This window comes from Nycticebus coucang, chromosome 3 (genome assembly GCF_027406575.1).
Source record: "Nycticebus coucang isolate mNycCou1 chromosome 3, mNycCou1.pri, whole genome shotgun sequence".
Taxonomy (NCBI): Eukaryota; Metazoa; Chordata; class Mammalia; order Primates; family Lorisidae; genus Nycticebus; species Nycticebus coucang.
This window is the reverse complement of record NC_069782.1, coordinates 99114581-99129614: the sequence shown is the minus strand read 5'-3', so window position 1 is coordinate 99129614 and position 15034 is coordinate 99114581. Positions and strand designations below refer to the sequence as shown.

Sequence of the window (15034 nt, the reverse complement as noted above, 5' to 3'; positions counted from 1 at the left end):
TGGGACTAGCGCGAGTTGGAAAGTTTGCCTGAGGTGTTAGTACAAGCTTGGAGCTGCCGGACACGCGCTGCCCTGGGAGCGCGAGCCGGCCAGTGGTGAGTTGGGGCCAGGGCAGAGGGCAGGGGTGCGGGAAGCCGGGACAGGACGCGGAGGCCGGAGGGGGTGCGGGGGGCGGCGCTCAGCGTGGGCTGGGCTTGGCTGAGGCTCCACAGCTGGGGATCTCTCGCGGCCGCAGGGGTGGGCCTGCTCACCCCAGCGACCCCCCCACCCCGGGACGCTTGGGGCGCTTTTGTTGCGGGTGGTAGACAATGCCCCCGGCCGGAGGTCTCGGTAGCCTGCCTGGAGACCCGGCCGCTGCACTGGGAAGGGGCAGCGGGGGCGCCCAGTGCTCTGACCCGGGGCTCAGCTGGAAATGGAGCTGGGGAGAGGGCAAGTGTGGCCTGGGGGAGATCTCTGACCGTGCTGCCCTGCTGGGCCTCTTTCTCCTAAGGGGTCGGGGCGCCTCCGGGTGAGGAGAGGTTAATATGTGCAAGTTGTGGGTGGAGAGCCGGGGCTGTTCCGTGCTCTAGCGTACCCCCAAACAAGTTTTCGCCCACCCCCTCATAATTATACAGGGGAAAGGATGGTTGGGGAGACGCTTTGGCTCCTATCTCCCGAGCGTTCTGGAGAGGCCGCTTCAGGGACAGAACATTTGGAATGAAGGCGTTTGGCGAGTCTCGCTGGGGTTGTCTTGGAGTTGTGTGGTCGGGGAGGAAGGGTATAGAATGGTCTGTCAAAATGGCTTTTAGGCAACTCTTAAGAGCGCCACCCGGTTGCTGAGTGCGCTGGCGTTGCGGTCCGCTCAGTCCCACGCCGGCGGGATCCCCAAGCTGGCCCCGAGGGTAAGAGGTGCGCAGGGTCTAGAAGCTGGAACTTGCCCGGCTGCGCGTGAGCGGCGCGGTCCCAGCCCGAGGGCAGGGAGGCGGCCGAGCAACCTACAGCCCCGGAGAGAAAATCTCATTCTCACTCCCTCTGACCACTCTTCTCCCCCTCTTCCTGCTCTGGCCCACACTCCCCTCCACCCCCGCCTGATTTCACCCTCCAGAAGGTCTGTGCGGTCCATTATACCCGTATACAGACACATATGAAATAGATTCTGCGAATAGTAGTCAGAAAGGAACTGGCCGGCGCTGGTAACCTCTCTACAAGTACCGAGAACCTACATTGGACATTTCGGGATGCAGTAAAAATTAATGTGTTACAAAGAGGACAGATGAGGCTTGAACTGGCCCCTAACTCATCCCCCTCTCAAATTAACCAACCTTCGTGCTTAGTTACCTTTCTTCTTTTTGGAATCAATGTATTTCTCTATTTGCTTTTCTTTAATTTCTCTCTTCAACGCATGCTTAGGTATGCCTCTCTCCTCCGGGTTCCACTCTCGGGCACTATGCGAGCTGCATAATGTATCATAAGAACGATCGCTTCATGAAGAAACGCTTGAAAAGTGCTTCAAGACCTTGGAGCGAAGAAACGATTAGGTGCACAGTCTTGGGTCTGCAGGGTGAGCTGCGCGCTTCACCCGGGATGGGTTGAAGGGCAGCGCTAAGGGGCAGAAACCTCAGGTCCGCCTGCCGATGTGTGTGCTCGTCCAACCCCCTCTATCAAGTGAAATAAAAGCGTTGGCTAACTGGGCCTTCAGACATATTTTTTAAGGTGGAAAAAGCGCAAAAGAAAAAAAAAAAGAAAGAAAGAAAAAGCGCTTCTTAGCCAGTTAGGCAAGGGTTATTTAGAGCATATTAGGAATTTTTGACTACAGATAAACAAAGGGGTGAGGATAGTAGATTGGTAGGTAAGTAAGGAAATGTTTGGAGATTTTAGTCTAGATTATTTCCTAGAACTAAAAGAGTTACGTGATTTTGGATGTTTCCTGATTTTACCGGTGTAGGCTATCCAAGTTAAAACTCAGGTGTCCACCCCCCCATCCCTGCTTCTCCAATTAAGGGATCTTAATTAGATTGTCAACCTCCCTGTCTTTAAGCCAAGTTATGATCTCAATTAAATTTCAGAAACAAGATATACGGGAAACAGCATACAGAGTCCCCCTTTCTTTGCAAAGATTAGTAGCCCAGACTTACTCTCGGACCAGCACTTACCGTTTTTTATGAGTTAACTTTGGCTCTCCAGAGCTGGTCTTCCAGAATCTAGGGGTGGGAGGTTTGGATCTCCACTGTCCCTGCTCTTTGTTTCTCTTCCTTCTCCAATCTGATTTGTCCCTCCCCTCCCCCACCGTCTTCAGGGCATTTTTATCTTTCCTTTCCTGCCGGTTTAATTCCCGCTCTCCGTCCCCCCACCCCCCTTTGGTCTTCTTTTAAGTCTCTTGATCTCAATTATCTTTTTATATTCTGGCTTTATTACTATAAATATCTTTCCCTTTCCCAGTTTTTGGAAATTTTTTTCATTTTAGGCAATTTCTCCCTTCTTAAGCTTTTTCCTGTATTTTCTTCTAACATGTTTTATGTCTTTCTTGTCTTCAGAAGGGCCATATTCTATCTCCGTTTTCACTTCTCCTTTCCCTTTTCTTGGCCCTGTTTGCCTTTTTTTTTTTCTTGCTCTATGCAGGGCAGCAGAGGTGTTTTACATATGGAAGGAGCCTTTCACTAAATCTGCTGGCAGTCTAGTGAATTTTCCTGAACAGCCTTTCCCTGTGCTGAGGGCTCTTACACTTCCTGTGGTAGAAAACTATCTAGGAACGGCAAGGAATCTCTTGCTGCCTTTTCCTTTAGATGTAGAATTTAGTTGCTGGAGGACACAGAGCAAGGTGGTATCTTTTTAAAAGAAATACTTCAACTCTTGTTTTTCCCAGACAAGCCGAAAGCCTTTAAGTTCCATGGAGCTGAATGGAGAGACTATGAAATCGCAGTCTTCCTTCGCACCTAGCTCTATGTGTGTAAATACAGTTACCACTTTTTTCACCACTGCTGGTAGTGTGAGGGATTGCAATATAATTTTTAAACTAACATGCGGCCTAGATGGTTACATCAGTTCAGTGGCTTCCTGCCCAGGGGCCTACTTTGAGAGATCCTGAAAGAAGAGGTACGTAGGTGGGAGGATTTTTCTGACATGGTGCTGTCAATATTGTCCTGTACAGACCCTCATAGCTTAATAAGTGAAATTTTTTTTTTTTTGGAGAGACAGAGTCTCACTGTACCACCCTCTGGTAGAGTGCCGTGGCGTCACATGGCTCACAGCAACCTCTAACTCTTGGGCTTACGCGATTCTCTTGCCTCAGCCTCCTGAGCAGCTGGGACTACAGGCGCGCGCCACAACGCCCGGCTATTTTTTTTTTTTTTTTTTGGTTGTAGTTTGGCCGGGGCTGGGTTTGAACCCACCACCCTCGGCATATGGGGCTGGCACCCTACTCACTGAGCCACAGGTGCCGCCCATAAACGAATTTTTTTTTGAGACAGAGTCTCACTTTGTCACCCTCAGTAGAGTTCTATGGCATCACAGCTCACAGCAACCTCAAATTCTTGGGCTCAACTGATTCTTTTGCCTCAGTCTCCCAAGTAGCTGGGACTACAAGCGCCCACCACAATGCCCAGCTACTTTTAGAGACCGGGTCTTGCTCTAGCTCAGGCTGGTCTCCAACTCATGAGTTCAGGCAATCTACCCGCCTCAGCCTCCTAGAATGCTGGGAGTATAGGCATGAGCCACCATACCTGGCCTTTCTTTCTTTCTTTCTTTTTTTTTTTTCTGTGACACTCACTCTGACACCCTAGATAGAGTGCTATGGAGTCATAGCTGACAGCAACCTCAAACCCTTGGGCTCAAGCGATCCTCTTGCCCAAGCCTCCTGAGTAGCTGGGACTACAGGTTTCTGCCACAATGCCTGGCTAGTCGTTCTATTTTTAGTAGAGACAGAGTCTCCATCTTGCCCAGGCTGGTCTGGAACTCCTGAGCTCAAGTAATCCACCTGCCTGGGCCTTCCAGAGTGCTAGGATTACAAGTGTGAGCCCCTGCCCCTGGCCCAAGCTAAGATAATAATGAAGCAAAAATTCTGATTTTATTTGTTGACTAAAGGTGGGGGAGAAACTGTGGCCTCCCAGATCCCCAAGTGCAGCCCCTTTACAGATTCCAAAATTAAGAGAACAAATCCCCCGGGCTCGGCACCTGTGGCTCAAGCGGCTAAGGCTCCAGCCACACCTTAGCTGGCAGGTTCGAATTCAGCCCAGGCCCGCCAAACAACAAAAACGGCTGTAACCAAAAAATAGCTGGGTGTTGTGGTGGGCACCCGTGGTCCCAGCTACTTGGGAGGCAGAGGCAGGAGAATCGCTTGAGCCCAAGAGTTGGAGGTTGAGCTGTGAGCTGTGATGTCACAGCACTCTACACAGGGTGACGGCTTGAGGCTCCGTCTCGCGGGGGGGGGGGGGAAGAGAGAGAACAAATCTCCCCACCAAAAGGATTTGTTCTGCAAAATTTGGATTCTATCAAAAGGCTAAACTTATATCCAATCCAGAAGGATCCATTAGCAGACCCCTTACACAGGCCTTGGTTATCAGTGTTCATTCTGGAACCTGCAGTTGACACTTCTACTCTGTCCTTAACCTTCTAATGTCAATGGTGGATTAGCATCATATCTTTTTATGTCTTAAGTTATGAGTTGGCTTCTTACCTTCTGGCCCATATTTTGGATCTCATCACTCTGTCCTTTAGACATTTTAGGGCAAAAATTTTCTTTTTTTTTTTTTTTTGTAGAGACAGAGTCTCACTTTATGGCCCTCGGTAGAGTGCCGTGGCCTCACCCAGCTCACAGCAACCTTCAACTCCTGGGCTTAAGCAATTCTCTTGCCTCAGCCTCCCGAGTAGCTGGGACCACAGGACCCCGCCACAACGCCCGGCTATTTTTTGGTTGCAGTTTGGCCAGGGCCGGGTTTGAACCCGCCACCCTCGGTATATGGGGCCGGCGCCTTACCGACTGAGCCACAGGCGCCGCCCAGGGCAAAAATTTTCTATTGCAGGTTAGGAGGTCTTGCCCTGTGGTGAAAGAACCTGTTAACTGAGTAGGTTTTGTATCCCAGAGCTGGTTTGGGGTGTTTTTATTGTTTTGTTTTGCTTTTTTTGCTTTTCCCTTCTATGATAATCAGAATTCAGAGTATGGGCTGGAGGAGGTGGCTCAAGCCTATAATCCTTGCACTCTGGGAGGCCGAGGAGGGTGGATTGCTTGAGCTCACGAGTTCAAGACCAGGCTGAGCAAAAAAGGAGACTCTATCAGTACTAAAATAGAAAAACTAAGGCAAGAGAATCACTTGAGCCCAAGAGTTGGAGGTTGCTGTGAGCTAGGATGCCATGGCACTCTACCCAGGGCAACAGCTTGAGACTCCGTCTCAAAATAATAATAATTCATAGCATGGTGTCAATTGCATATTGTTTCCCCTCCTGAGCTCACTACATATGTTTAATAACAGGATAACCAGTCTTATTTTCTGCTTAGATCATGTTACCATATAGCTATCTCTGTAGTAATAAGACTCTTTTTTTCCTTTTTTCTTTCTTTTTTTTCTTCTTTTTTGTCTCTTTTTTTATTATTTTTTATTAAATCATAGCTTTGTACATTAATAGTAATAAGACTCTTGACGACATTCTAGGTTAGAATAAAACTAATTTTGAGAAATATTGAAACATTACCTTTTATCAGAAATAAAAAATGGAAGTGGAGGGCGGTGCCTGTGGCTCAGTGGGTAAGGCGCCAGCCCCATATACTGAGGGTGGCAGGTTGGAACTTGGCCCCATCCAAACTGCAACAAAAAATAGCCAGGCGTTGTGGCAGGCACCTGTAGTCCCAGCTACTTGGGAGACTGAGGCAAGAGAATCACTTAAGCCCAGGAGTTGGAAGTTGCTGTGAACTGTGACGCCTTGGCACTCTACCAAGGGCAATAAAGTGAGACTCTGTCTCTAAAAAAAACAAAAAACAGAAAGAAAAATGGAAGCGGAATCAGGGAAGATTAGAGGTTTGGCTGTTGGAAATTGCTTTTAGTTCATCTGAGTGGTAGGATCACCGTATTCATTTGAAGTTGTACCTTTGTACATTAGATGAATACTCTATGGTGGATAAACACACTAAAAATAAAAGTGGAGCATTTAATAATGTTTATAAATTTAAAAGGGAAATTAATTTCAGGAGATCTTTTGGTGTCATTCCTTATTTTATTTTATTGTTTTGGAGACAGAGTCTCACTTTGTTGCCCTTGGTAGAGTGCCGTGGCATCATAGCTCATAGCAATCTCAAACTTCTGGGCCCCAGCAATCCTCTTTTCTCACCCTCCCAAGTAGCTGGGAGTACAGGTGCCTGCCACAACACCCAGCTATTTTTAGAGACGGGAGTCTCACTCTGGCTCAGGCTGGTCTGGAACCTGTGAGCTCAGGCAATCCACCCAGCCTCTAAACTGCTAGGATTACAGGCATGAGCCACTATGCCTGCATGTCATTCCTTATTTAAATGTGGATGTATTTAATAGAATAGATTACATTGCCTCTTCTCCCCACCCTCCACAAATTTCAAGATAAGCCTGCTGCCCCTATTCCAAGAGTTCAGCCCTTGGGACGGCTTAGTTTATCACAAAAGAAGGTTACGTTTCTTTAGTGGAGCTAGTGGTGATAAAATTAGGGTTTTGTGGGAGCCCTTATTTTGTTTCTGGTTGTCTCTGATTCTTTGGCTGGATGATACCCAAGGGTTTTCTCTCTTGCATTTGAATTTTTCAAGGGTCAGTGGACTCTTTCATGATCTCATAAAAAGGCTGTTACCAATTAAAGAGGCCACATCTTCCCAATCCATGTTGCTCATACCTTTTTTATTTTCTTGGCAAACTTTTTTTAGGAGAGAGGGTTTGAATGATAAACATTATCTTAATTACAAGTCTGAATTTCTAAAGCATTTCAATTTAAAAATATAAAAGAAAATAGAAGAGATAGAGATAAGATTATAAACTACTTTCAAAAGCAGATCCCATGACACCCTCTGGCATAGCCAGATTACTTGCTTATAGATATGAATTTTAATTTTTGTGGCTGATTACAATACCTAGATTAAATGCGCCTAATAAATTTTTAGAAGCATAATCTTGATATAAGAGATAAAGCATGCTTTTGTGGATATTGTTAAATTTCTAAAGATTGAAATGGATTGCTTTTTATAATGAAAAAACATCCTTATGAAGGTATTGTTGACTTTGTGCAGATTGGAATTGAAATGTTGTTTGTTTTCTAAAAACGTTTGTACAAAAAGCAGTGGTCTTTGGAGAAAATATCCTACAGTTTTTTTGGTTTTTTGGTTTTGCTTTTTCATAGCTGAAGAGTGGGTTGCTATGAATCAAAAACTTTTTTTTTCTTTTTAGAAAAGGCAAAGGCTGTAAGCTTAGATGCCAGGAATTCAAGTGAAGGATTTTCTGACCTAATGCTTGTATTTAGTATAGATTTATCAAATGGTTATTTTTTGGGGGGAGGACAGAGTCTCATTGTGTCACCCTTGGTAGAGTGCTGTGAAGTCACAGCTCACAGCAACCTCCAACTCTTGGGCTTAAGTGATTCTCTTGCCTCAGCCTCCCAAGAAGCTGGGACTACAGGCACCGACCACCATGCCCGGCTATTTTTGTTGTTGTTGTTGCAGTTGTTATTGTTGGTTAGCTGGCCCAGGCTGGGTTTGAAACCACCAGCTTGGTGTATGTGGCTGATGCCGTAACCACTGAGCTACAGGCACCAAGGCCAAATTGTTATTTTTTTATGTAGTCCATGTTATCACTGATGTCTATTTAAAAAGTCTTCCCAGGGCCTGGTGTGGTGGCTCATGCCTGTAATCCCAGCACTTGGGAGGCCAAGGTGGGTGGATTGCCTGAGCTCACAGGTTTGAGTCCAGCCTGAGCAAGTGCAAGACCCCATACATTAAATGCCATCTCTAAAAAATACCCAGGCATGGCTTGGTGCCTGTAGCTCAAGCAGCTAAGGTGCCAGTCACATAACACCAGAGCTGGTGGGTTCGAATCCAACCCAGGCCTGCCAAACAACAATGCCAACTACAATCAAAAAATAGCCAGGTGTTGTGGTGGATGCCTGTGGTCCCAGATATTTGGGAGGCTGAGGCAAGAGAATCGCTTAAGCCTAGGAGTTGAAGGTTGCTGTGAGCTGTGAGGCCACAGCACTCTACCCAGAGCGACAGCTTGAGGCTCTGTCTCAAAAAAAAAATAAAAAAATAGCCAGGCATTGTGGTGGGCATCTGTAGTCCCAGCTACTTTGGGAGGCTGAGGCAAGGGAATTGTTTTAGCCCAAGAGTTTGAGGTTGCTGTGAGCTAAAACACCATAGCACTCTACCAAGGGTGACCAAGTAAGACTCTGTCTCAAAAAAATAAAAAAAATAGGCTCAGTGCTCATAGCTCAGTGGTTATGGCGCCAGCCGCATATACCATGGCTGGTGGTTTCAAACCTGCTCAGGTCCTGATAAACAACAATGACAACTACAACAACAAAAAAATATCTGAGCGTTGTGGTGTGTGCCTGTAGTCCCAGCTACTTGGGAGACTGAGGTAAGAGAATCACTTAAGCCCAAGAGTTGGAGGTTGTTGTGAGGCCACTGCACTCTACCGAAGGCAACAGAGTGAGACTCTGTCTCAAAATTAATAAATAAATGAATAAAAAGTCTTGCTGGGTGAGGTGGCTCACTCCTGTAATCCTAGTAGTCTGGGAGACTGAGGTAGGTGGATCACTTGAGCTTACAAGTTCGAGACCAGCCTGAGTAAGAGTGAGACCCCTTTCTCTACTCAAAATGAAAAACTGAAACAAGAGGATTGCTTGAGCCCAAGAGTTTGAGGTTGCCGTGAACTATGACTCCATTGCACTCTACCAAGGAAGACAAAATGAGATTGTGTCTCCAAAAAAAAAAAAAAAAAAATAATAATCCTAGCACAGGTGGATTGCCTGAGCTTACAGGTTCAAGACCAGCCTGAGCAAGAGTGAGACCCCATCTAAAAAATAGCCAGGTGTGGCTTGGTGCCTGTGGCTCAAGTGGCTAAGGCGCCAGCCACATACACCTGAGCTGGCAGGTTTGAATCCAGCCCGGGCCTGCCAAATAACAATGACGGATGCAACCAAAAATAAAATAGCTGGGCGTTGTGGCGGACGCCTGTAGTCCCAGCTACTTGGGAGATGGAGGCAGAAGAATTGCTTGAGCCCAGGAGTTGGAGGTTGCTGTGAGCTGTGATGCTACGGCACTCTACCCAGGGCAACAGCTTGAGGCTTTGTCTCAAAAAAAAAAAAAAAAAAAGCCGGGCGTTGTGGTGGGTGCCTATAGTCCCAGCTACTTGGGAAACTGAGGCAAGATAATCGCTTGGTCAAGAGTTGAAGGTGGCTGTGAGCTATGATGCCACAGGACTCTACTGCTGGTGACAAAGTGAGACTGTCTTAAAAAAAAAAGTCTCAAAAGCACAATGCATTGACTCTAAATATGGTGTTTTAGGATCTCGTGTGTGTGTGAGACCTACTGTTTATAAGGTAGAAACAGGAACGAAAGAACCTGGCCTTGATGGGGCAAGGTGGCTCACACCTGTAATCCCAGCACTCTGGGAGGCCGAGTTGGGTGGATTGCCTGAGCTTACGGGTTCAAGACTAGACTGAGCAAGAGCGAGGCCCCCATCTCTCAAAAATAGCCAAGCATTGTGGTGGGTGCTTGTAGTCTTTGCTACTTGGGGGACTGAGGCAAGAGAATCGTTTGAAGGTTGCTGTGAGCTGTGATGCCACGGCACTGAGGGTGACAAAGTGAGACTCTGTCTCAAAAACAAACAAACAAACCTGATCTTGTTCTTCAAACCTGATTTGGCAAACTGTGGGTTATACTGATTCCATAATAATAATTTATTTTCGCTTGTCATTTTTTCTATTTTGTAGTTGTGAACAGTATTTTTTAAGCTCATATTTATGAAACACATATGTGCCAACCCTGTGCTAAGCCTTTACACATATCATCTAATTTTATTCTCACAATAACCTAATTGAGGTCAATAATATTACACTTCCTTTTCTATTATATATAAGAAAACTGAGGTATAGAGAGACCAGGAATTTGTCTGAATCATACGACCAGTAATGTGTCTTTCTTTTTTTTTTTTTTTTTGTAGAGACAGAGTCTCACTTTATGGCCCTAGGTAGAGTGCCGTGGCCTCACACAGCTCACAGCAACCTCCAACTCCTGGGCTTAAGCGATTCTCTTGCCTCAGCCTCCCGAGTAGCTGGGACTACAGGCGCCCGCCACAACACCGGCTATTTTTTGGTTGCAGTTCAGCTGGGGCTGGGTTTGAACCTGCCACCCTCGGTATATGGGGCTGGCGCTTTACCAACTGAGCCACAGGCGCTGCCCGACCAGTAATGTTTCTGAACTGAAAACTGAACCTAGTTCTGCCTATTTCCAATTTTTTTTTTTGTTTTTTTTTTAAGAGACAGGGTCTCACTTTATCACCCTTGGTAGAGTGCTGTGGCATCACCACTCACAGCGACCTCCAACTCCTGGGCTTAACCTCAGCCTCCGGACTAGCTGGGACTACAGGTGCCTGCCACAATGCCCAGCTATTTTTTGGTTGCAGTTTGGCCGGGGTCGGGCTCAAAGCCGCCACCCTCAGTATATGGGGCAGTGCACTACCCACAGGCGCCTCCCCTTACTTTCAGAATTTATTTCCTTTCCCTGCCACCACCCCCAACACTCAACTTGATGCTACAAGGACAAAACAAACAAAGAAACTAGGTTTTCTTTGTAGAAACCCAATGAAACCTCAAAATAACCTCATTTCAGATGAAGGATGGGGACTCAGTTGAGCAGTGTGCTGAAGTACCAGTAGTGGGTAATTACAGATGCAAAATCAGGGCTCTCTGGTATGAGACTATTTCTGGCCTCTGCACCAAACAGTGGGTCCCCCAGGATTGTCTGGATCCAGTCAGTTAAACATTTGACTATTATAGAAGGTGGTCAATTCTTCAACTTTTTACTTTGCCAAGTATTTATAATAACACTAAAAAATAAACTTACCCCTACCTTTTCACAAAATAGAGGACTTTTTTTTTTTTTTTTTTGAGACAGAGTCTCACTATGTCACACTAAGAAGCTGGGTGACGCCTGTGGCTCAACAGAGTGGGGCACCAGCCCCATATGCTGGAGGTGACAGGTTCAAACCCAGCCCCAGCCAAAAAAAAAAAACAAAAACCCGGGCAGCGCCTGTCGCTCAAAGGAGTAGGGCGCCAACCCCATATGCTGGAGGTGGTGGGTTCAAACCCAGCCCCGGCCAAAAAAAAAAAAAAAAAAAAACTGCAAAAAAAAAAAAAACCAACTATGTCACACTAATGTTTCTGACTGAACCTAGTTCTGCCTACTTCCACTGACTCACTAGATTCTTGTAGTCCCAAGAATCTGGGACTATAGGCACCTGCCGCAATGCCTGGCTATTTTTTGGTTGTAGCTGTCGTTGTTTGGCAGGCCCAGGCTGGATTTGAACCCATAGCTCAGGTGTATGTGGCTGGCGCCCTAGCCACTGAGCTACAGGGGCCGAGCCAAAAGAGGACTTTGTATTTTTTTTTAAAGAAAGGACATTTTAATGGGAGGAAAAAGTAAGGTAGAATATCAAAATAAAAGATTGTTGTTTAAAATGAATAAATACAACTTTTTGAAAAATCTCACATCGGGCGGCGCCTGTGGCTCAGTGAGTAGGGCGCCGGCCCCATATGCCGAGGGTGGCGGGTTCAAACCCAGCCCCGGCCAAACTGCAACAAAAAAAAAAAAATAGCCGGGCGTTGTGGCGGGCGCCTGTAGTCCCAGCTGCTCGGGAGGCTGAGGCAAGAGAATCGCGTAAGCCCAAGAGTTAGAGGTTGCTGTGAGCCGTGTGACGCCACGGCACTCTACCCGAGGGCAGTACAGTGAGACTCTGTCTCTACAAAAAAAAAAAAAAAAAAAGAAAAATCTCACATCAAAGCTGGGTGCAGTGGCTCACCCCTGTAATCCTAACTCTCTGGGAGGCTGAAGCAGATGGATTGCCTGAGCTCACAGGTTCCACACCAGCCTGAGCCAGAGCAAGACCCCGTCTCTAAAAATAGCTGGGCATTGTGTCATGTGCCTATAGTCCCAGCTGCTTGGGACTGACAAAGTGAGACTCTGTCTCCAAAAATAAATAAATAATAGCCAGGCATTGTGGTGGGCACCTCTAGTCCCAGCTACTTGGGAGGCTGAAGCAAGAGAATCACTTAAGCCCAAGAGTTTGAGGTTGCTGTGAGCTGTGATGTCATGGCACTCAACTGAGGGTGACAAAGTGAGACTCTGTCTGAAAAAAAAAAAAATTGAGAAAGAAAAAACTCAAATTGCCCCATTTTTTCTCATTTTGTCACAACTGCTGATCACTTGGTCACAGACTAGTTGTTGCTAACCATTCTACACCATGGTTTCTCACAAATTCAACAACCTGTCAACTATTCTGTTGTCACACTCTTTTCTTCTTATTATTATTATTACTAATTAAATAGAGGTAGGGTCTTGCGCTTTCTGCCTGGTCTCAAACTACTGAGCTCAAGAGATCCTCCTATCTTGGCCTCCCAGAATCCTAGAATTACAGGTGTGAGCCAGGTGACCAGTCTGTTGTCACACTCTTAATTTTGTGATCGTTAGAGAGACTATTGATACATTATTATAGTGAGCTTCATTTATACTTACTGTGTGCTCATATTTTGGGTCCGGTAAGCAATGTGAGGAGATTCAAAGGCAGCTGGTGATGGCTATAGGTAAACCCTCTTTCATCTTCTCTTTTCTTATGTCACAGAATTATCTCATTTTCTTCCTATTTCCAATTTCCTTGCATAGGAAGGAAATTTTTTTCATAATAAGACTGTTGGGAGGGCGGCTCCTGTGGCTCAAGGAGTAGGGCACCGGTCCCATATGCCGGAGGTGGCGGGTTCAAACCCAGCCCCGGCCAAAAAAAAAAAAAAAAAAAATAAGACTGTTGGGACTCTTGGTAAAAGCAGTTTTGGTTTTTTTTGCAGTTTTTGGCCGGGGCTGGGTTTGAACCCACCACCTCCGGCATATGGAGCTGGCGCCCTACCCCTTTGAGCCACAGGCACCACCCTAAAAGCAGTTTTAGAAGCAGGAGTCTTTGGATTAAATCAGGTAAAAGAGAAAACATTTCTGGGTGTCAGCAGTGCCTCACACATAGTAGGCCCGCACCTGATTTATTTGTTGGACCTTTGAGTTTTATTTGTAATCTTGTCAATACTAACTCCTGAGACTTCATGCTGTTTTTGTGCATGTGAAAAGCTCGAAGTTTGTGGGTTATTAATTGGAATGAGGGAGTAGATAGAGTTTCTTGGATTATATAAACCTCTTGCTCTGGCTTAACTAGATTTACAGGTGATACTTCTGTCTATATGGGGATGTGCTCAGGAAAGTTTCCAAATTTGGGTTAGGCCTGGCTTCTCGTATTTGTAGTCCTAGCACTCTGGGAGGCTGAGGCAGGTGGATCCTTTGAGCTCAGGAGTTCAAGACCAGCTTGAGGGTGGCAGGTTCGAACCCAGCACCAGCCAAACTGCAACAAAAAATAGGTGGGCTATAGTCCACCATGCCTATAGTCCCAGCTACTTGGAAGGCTGAGGCAAGAAAATTGCCTAAGCCCAGGAGTTGGAGGTTGCTGTGAGCTGTGACGCCATGGCATTCTACTGAGGGCGACAAAGTGAAACTCTGTCTCCAAAAAAAAAAGACCACTTGAGCCAAGACTGAGACACCAGCTCTACTAAAAATAGGGGGGGAAAAAAACCTAGCTGGCTTTGCGGGGGTGCCTATAGTCCCAGCTACTTGGGAGGCTAAGGCAAGAGGATCGCTTGTGCCCCAAGAGTTTGAGGTTGCTGTGAGCTATGAAGCTACAGCACTCTAACCAGGGCAACAGGGTGAGGCTTTACCTCAACAACAAACAAAAAAAGAAAGGAATTTAAGCTTTAAATATATATATATAACTACAACAGATTTGGTTTCTTTTTTTTTTTTTTGGCCAGGGCTGGGTTTGAACCTGCTACCTCCAGCATATGGGGCTGCCACCCTACTCCTTTGAGCCACAGGCACCACCCACAGATTTGGTTTCTAATGTAGAGAAACAACCATTCTTACCTTACTTGAAAAACTTTATCAACTTAATCTTTTGTCATAGTAATCAGAGGAGCAATATAGTGAATCCAAGGTTTAAAGGATACTTTACTAGTTTGGGGGGCCTATTATTATTATTATTATTGCTGCAGTAAACATTCTTAGTTCCCTATTTTTTTTTGGCCGGGGCTAGGTTTGAACCCGCCACCTCCGGCAAATGGGGCCGGCGCCCTACTCCTTTGAGCCACAGGCGCCACCCATCAGTTCCCTATTTTTAATTAATTAAAAAAAAATTTTTTTTTTTAAGAGACAGAGTCTCACTTTTATTGCCCTTGGTAGAGTGCCTTGGTGTCACACAGCTCACAACCTCCAACTCCTGGGCTTAAGTGATTCTCTTGCCTCACCTTCCCAAGTAGCTGGGACTACAGGTGCCCACCACAACACCTGGCTATTTTATTTGCAGTTTTTGGCCGGGGCTAGGTTTGAACCCGCCACCTCCGGCACATGGGGCTGGCACCCTACCCTTTGAGCCACAGGCACTGCCCACCCAGCTATTTTTTTTTTGTTGCAGTTTGGCCAGGGCTGGGTTTGAACCTGCCACCATCGGTGTATGCGGCCCGGCACCCTACCCACTGAGCCACAGGTGCCGCCCTTTAATTAATTATTAATAGTAAGTATTTTTGGCTGGGCGCAGTGGCTCACGCCTATAATCCCAGCACTCTGGGAGGCCAAGGCACGTGGATTGCCTGAACTCAGGAGTTTGAGACCAGCCTGAGCAAAAGTGAGGCCCTATCTCTAAGAAAAACTAGCCGGGCATTGTTGCAGGTGCCTGTAGTCCCCGGTACTGGTGGGTAGAAGCAAGAGAATCTCCTGAGCCTGAGAGTTTGAGGTTGTGTGAGCTAGGACACC

At 46.4% G+C, this 15034-nt stretch overlaps 1 protein-coding gene across 1 annotated transcript in view; it reads left to right on the top strand.

Moving 5' to 3' along the window:
- TET1 (tet methylcytosine dioxygenase 1) overlaps positions 1–15034 on the top strand; it is a 185982-nt gene continuing 170948 nt past the window's right edge. Inside the window, exon 1 of the mRNA XM_053586385.1 lies at positions 1–95. The gene's annotated coding sequence lies outside the window, so the exon portion shown is untranslated. The remainder of the gene's footprint in view (positions 96–15034) is intronic.